Source organism: Tupaia chinensis, unplaced genomic scaffold, assembly GCF_000334495.1.
Source record: "Tupaia chinensis unplaced genomic scaffold, TupChi_1.0 Scaffold000257_1, whole genome shotgun sequence".
In the NCBI taxonomy this organism is placed as follows: domain Eukaryota; kingdom Metazoa; phylum Chordata; class Mammalia; order Scandentia; family Tupaiidae; genus Tupaia; species Tupaia belangeri.
Genome location: NW_006159737.1, coordinates 1,576,559 through 1,583,015, shown reverse-complemented (window position 1 = coordinate 1,583,015; position 6,457 = coordinate 1,576,559). Strand labels below are relative to the sequence as shown.

General features: G+C 37.3%; 1 pseudogene; it reads left to right on the top strand.

The window, feature by feature from the left end:
* LOC102495420 (hyaluronidase PH-20-like) overlaps window positions 1–6,457 on the top strand; it is a 28,197-nt pseudogene that overhangs the window by 16,348 nt on the left and 5,392 nt on the right.

Below are 6,457 nucleotides of genomic sequence, written 5' to 3'. Positions count from 1 at the left end.
TTTTTTTTTTTTTTTTTTCTTTTTTTTTTTTTTTTTTTTTTAATGGTGTGTATTTCCTCTTTCCGATCAGGCAAGAACTTCCTCACCTCTTGGGACTTACTGTCTCTTTTCTCCTACATCTTCTGGAGTTCATTGTCTCAGCACTTGCGTCTCATTTAGTTTTGTCACTATGAGTATTTTGAATTCTCTATAGGACATTTCCATGCGTTCTACTGTACTGTCTGTGGATGATGAGGGATTGTTCTTTTCCCTGAGGGGAGAGATATTTTCTTGGTTTCTCACATTTCTTGTGCCTCTGCAGTGGTTTCTGGTTATTCTGTGACAAAATCTCTCTTCTACTGTGCTTTGCAATATGGTATCCACAGAAACAAATTATGAGTTAAGATGTATAAAAAGAGGTTTGTTCCCTAAAGCAGGAGGTTCAACAAGCATTGAGGATTTCAACGACTCTAAAAGTATTCAGATGCTTGGCTACTGTACACCTAGGCCTATCTAGATACTGAGTGTGTGGAGTGTGTAGAGCAGAATGGGAAAGTAAGGTTAAAAAAAATAAAAGAAAAGGAAGAAAAAAAAAGGAAAAAAAAAGACAAAAGCAACTAAAAAAGAGAACAAAAATATTCTTTTAAAGATAAAAAAGAAAACCTTGTGTGCGCTACACACCAAGACACACCTCAGATTTGAAATGGCTTCTGAAATTAGAAAGAGAAAGAAAAGGCCGGAGGTGAGAAGTGGTTTAAAAATTAAAATAAAGTAAAAAATTTAAAGAGAAAAAAGGAGCACAAGCCAGATAGGATAGACAGGGACAGAAAGAGGACAGAGGTTGCCCTACCTTGTCTGAGTATTTCAGGAGTCTACACGATGGAGTTTAGAGCATAACTTCCCTGAACACTCCAGGACACACCTTAGATTTGAAATGGCTTCTTGTCTGAATATTTCAGGAGCCTAGTGAAATCTCTACCCTTAAACTGATGAGGAATGACTCAAGCATTCTTCAATGAGTACAGTGATGTCACAAGTTAGTTCCATGTCATACTTGTTTTTTAATAGCACTTTAATCTTATATTCACATTCTACTGTTGTAATTCACAAATCATCTTCACCATTGTTCATACAGGGGCAGTCCTTCAACCATTTTTTAAAAAAGGTTTTTGGCATAGGGCATGTGTGCTCACCACAAAGAGACAGAGAGACAGAGAGAAAGTGAGAAATCACCCCCCGGGGAGATGGCCTCACTGCAACAATCCCTTCTCCTCTATTTTCCTCCTAAGAGTTTTGGCCCATACACAAGTGCCTGGTGTGATTTTCAAGCTCACAGGACTGGGAACTGAACCAAACTGCAGTTGGCCATGTAGAAGTCCAGCACCTCAACCACTAAGCCACCTGCTGGCTCTCAGTTCTTCAACTGTAAGATGATTGTATTTTACTTAATGACACTATTCAAAATTGTCTCCCATAAGACTCTTTCTGCTACCTTTCCCAATTTATGATAATTCTGAACACTTATTTCATCATGACTTCCCCCTTTTCCTATGTCATTTGTAATCCACAGAGTCATCAATTACTTGTCATATTTCCTCTGAGTCAGTGACAACTTGAGAAACTAGTAATTGCAGGCTAACATGCAATTACTGGCACTGATCTGCAACAAATGCAATAAGCCACTTTTTATCATTCCTCCTTAGTAGCAGTGGTGTGACAGAATCAACTCTACTGGTCCCAGCATGTGCAACCTGATTGTCAAACATTCAGGAAATTTTTGAGCCGATTGTTAAACACAGCTATTACTAAAAATTAAATTAGAAAAACTTACCACGTGATCAATTATGTTAAAAACAAAGGTAATAAATACTTACAAGATATCAAATATTTTATTATTATTCATGCACATAAGGTTATTTTCCTCTATTGTATTGGTATAAATGTAAATAGAAAGTAATGTCATACTACTCTGCATTATATCATATTGTGTAGTGGTGGTGCCCTAAAGTTTTAATTCTGCATTCAGTGGTGCCAGTTTAAAATCGATGGTGAGAATATTTACACCATGGATACTTAGACAAATTATATGCATGAGGCTTTGTCTGCTAGAGAGTGAGACTGAACTCTTCCCATAGACTACATCTTATACTGGCTAATGATTCTCAAATCATTCTCATGCCATTACTCCTCATTTTGTCTAGTCTTTCCTCTGTGGAGTCGAGGAAGAAACGGCAATGTCATCTGAACTTGGTACACATTCTTATATATCTTTCACACTGGGAGTATAGTGTTGAAAATATTGACAAAGTTCAGATACTGCTGAAGGTTATAAGTGCTTAGAAAGGATTTTCAAACAAAAATTATTCACGTAGTAAATGATCTACAGACAACTGAAATATAGAGATGTGGGAGAACTGGTAAGAAATGTATCCAAGAGGAGCATGGTACAATTAGAGCTGCCACCTGAATGCCAAGATGGAGTTAACCATATTAAAATTTAGATGAAAGAGTATTCCAAGCAGAGGGAAGAATTTGTGAGTTTGATATTAACTGTTCATGCTGGCAACATTACTACTTTATCTAAGGTTGAACAGTTGCAGAAAGATCATATCAAAAGAAAGAAAGATCACACTATGATGAACTGTATATAGTCTAGAGAACTGAATTTTACTCCAAATCCTCCAAGCACAGGACCAGCAGGTGGCATGGTGGTTAAGGCACTGGAAACTCCCACATGGCTGACCATGGTTCGAGTCCTGGACCTAGTGACTTGCTTTCTTACTTTATCTCTCACCCTCTGTGTCTCTCTCTGGTCAAATTTAGAAATAAATGAATGAATACATTTAAAAAATTAAATAATTCTTTAAAAAATTCTCCAAGAAAGCCACTGGAGCATTAAGATGATATATAGTATATTAGTTTTCTATTGCTTGTATAAAAATTATAACAATCTTAGTGGCTTAAACAACAGGAATTACTATCTTATAGCTTTTTGTTTTTAAAGTTTCTTTCATGAGCAAGGAAGACAGGTGCACTCAACAAGGTCTTATTTGGCAATCCCCTCCCCCTAGCTTCCCAGAAATTCAGAATCATATGAGTGTGTGCCTCCGGCATGCACAAGTTCTGGCCAGCACAGGACCAGAGGACCATGTCTGACATGTCCCACATAACCTCAGTATTGGTTGAGCAGTACATTCTAAAGTTCTCCAGGTTAGAAATCCAACATGGGTCTCAATGGGCTAAAATCTAGGTGCCAGCTGAGATGCATTCTTTTCTAGGGGTTATTTATTACTTGCATGTTTGGGTAGGGAGATTCGACTCTTTGTGGTAGTAGCAATGAGATCTTTACTATCCAGTTGGCTGTTGGTTAAAAGCCATTTCCAGTTTATAATGGTCACTGCATTCTTCAGCTGTCTCTATTTATGTATCTTTAAAGTCAGCAACAGTGGGTTGAGTCCCTCTTTCACTTTGAATCTCTCTTCCTTCTGGCATTTCATCTTTCTAATCCAGTAAGAAACAGTTCCCTACTTTCAAGGACTTATAAAATTTGATTGATCCCTCCAATATACTATGATCTCCTCTCCCCACGGTCCCTACTCACACCTGCAAGTTCTCTTTGTCAAAAGCTAACATAGTCACAAGCACTTGGAGATTAGGGAGTAGACATCTCTACTGTCCATTAATGGATGAATAACAATGATAATGTTGGCCATTATTCTGCCAACGATAGGTAGCATCATCTCGAGGAATGTAACAAGAAATACATTCCAGTGGAAGCAGCCAAGAGTCCCCAACTTACTTACCACCACCACTTCCTTTGGTCTGCTGCGAGTCTAACAAAGCCAGTTCGCTCAATGGAATTGTTGGTCTCGAAAGAGCGTGACTATCTTCAATCTTTTTAAAAGGACAGTGTCTAGGTTTTAGAACATATCAGTCTCAAGACTATTCATTTCTGTCTCTCATAACTGATGGACCCTCTGCCAAATTTGTGAAAGAGCTGTCATTATTCACCACTACACTGGCTACATCTAACACTTAATATAAAGTATACTAACTTAAACCTGTTCAGTTGTTTTGACTCAGCAATTTCAAAACCACTCCTTTCAATGATGTTTTAACTTATCTAATCAATGTGATACTTATTATATCTATTTATAGTTTATTGAGTATTAACTGAAAATCTACTAAGGCTTCTGTTAGGCACTTTTATATGCAATGTATCTTCACAACTTCAAAACAGTTCTATGAGGTAAACAGCATAATTATCTTTATTTTATAGATGTTGGAGCTGAAGCACAACCAGTTTAATTAATTTGCTCGAGGTCACCAAGATAGAAAACAAAGGGTTAGAAAGCTTAAGAGAGTCCCAAGTTCAAGAAAGCCATTACTAGAATGGTTACTCTAATCAGGAGAGATGCACCCTGGAGTCCATATTCAGCTGTATCATTCTATTACCCTAATTAGTTATGAGTTATTGAGGAAGATCAAGGCTAGGGCAAGTTAAGCCCCAACTGGTTAATAATTCAGTGACATAAAGTGGCACGTAAAACTTACAAACATTTAAGAATTTTTTGAATAATTGCCTATTAACATAAAAAAGATAAAATATTTCTTATCTTTTGCCCAGTTTTTTAAGTCTTCTTAAAAATTATTTATTGTGGGACCAGCAAATGGTGTAATGATTATGTCAGTGGACAGCCATGTAGTCGAACGTGGTTTGAGTCCTGGACCCAGCAGCTTAAACTCATGCAGGACACGTGTGCGAGCGTGCCCAAAATCCCGAGAAGAGAATGGAGAGAAGGGATTGCAGTGTGGCCATGCCCCTAAGGGAGTGATTTCTCGCCTTTTGTCTCTCTGTTTCTCTCTGTCTCCCTCTGTCTCTCTGACAAGTGCACACACCCTATAGAAAAAAATCTCTCTTAAAAATAAATAATAATTAAAAAATTGCTTATTGCAGTGAATTAATTCGCGTTTAAGATACCCTGTCCTTTGATAGTCTGACTTTGTTTTAATTTTTCAGAAATCTTGCCTGAATCTAGACAATTACATGACACACAACTGAATCCTTACTTAGTCAACATCATTCTAGCAGCCAAATGTGTAGCCAAATGCTTTGCCAGAACAAAGGAGTGTGTACAACGCTGGAATTCCAATGACTATCTTCACCTGAACCTAGTGAATTTTGATATACAACTTAGGAAAGGCAGAACCTACGCAGTACGTGGAGAACCCACCCTTGAAGACCTGCAGTGATTTTCTGAAAAATTCTATTGTAGTTGTTGTACCAACATGAGTTGTAAGAAGAGAGTTGATATAGAAAACATTTATGTTATTAATGTGTGTGCTGCTAAAAAATATTTGTATAGATGCCTTTCTAAGCATAGGACCTAGTGATCATCCTTTCAAATGGAAAGATGAGCCTTCTCTCATTTCCAGCGGTGCCTTCTCCTCCATAGCATCTGCCCCATTGTCTTTCTGCGTTCCTGGGAAAGATACCAGTGGATGCCTCAAAGCCAATCGTCCTGTGGAAACAATCACCAACAACCAAGAGGGCTGTTGGAATGATAATTGGGAAAACATTCCAGTCATTTATATCTTCGAAATAGAGGAAGTGAATCAAGGGTTCCAAGTAAAAGTTTGGTGTCTATTAAATTATCTATCTACATAGTTTGTGTTTTGATATGTTTTAAAATTTTATATTTAATAGTTTAAACCAGCTTTTACATAAGTCATAATAATGCCTACATACTTGAAATTTGTCATTTGAAATGTGACTCAAACTCATGGTCAAAATACTATTTTGACTTTTTAAAAGCAAATAATTTTTTCCCAAGATCAATTTGAACTTGGACTTACTCACTGATAGACAAAAGACAGTGACATTTCTAACTTTCAAAATTGTGGTCAGAACTGTTTCCATTAATCCATTTACTACATTTTACTATTGAAATTCAAAGTAGAATTGCAATTACTAACGCATATCAGAATTTCTTTTATAAGAAAATGTCCAATTTTGTATTTTCTAATTGACATGAGCCTAGAGCAAATGTTTCAAATGCTAAGAGGTGCCCGTTACATTTTCAGTTATATCAGAGAGTGATTGCAAAATCTTAGAAGTTCAGTTTTCTTCTGAGAAGAATGAATATTTGAATAAAGCCAAGTTACTTTAAATAAATAATGTTTTTTTTATAAGTAGCTTACAATTTGTAATAAAAATGACAGGGAAATATTAAGTTGAAAACCCCTATCAGGAACCAGCAGTGAACGTAATGGCTAAGTTGACCGTGGTTTGCGTCCCGGACCCGGTGGCTTAAAACTCACGCCGGGAGCATGAGCGTGCATGCCCAAGATCCCGAGAGGAGAATGGAGGAGAAGGGATTGTGGCGTGACCATCCCCCATGGGGAGTGATTTCTCGCTTTCTGTCTCTCTGTCTCTCTCTGTCTGTCTGGTGAGCGCATGCGCCCTATAGCGAAAATC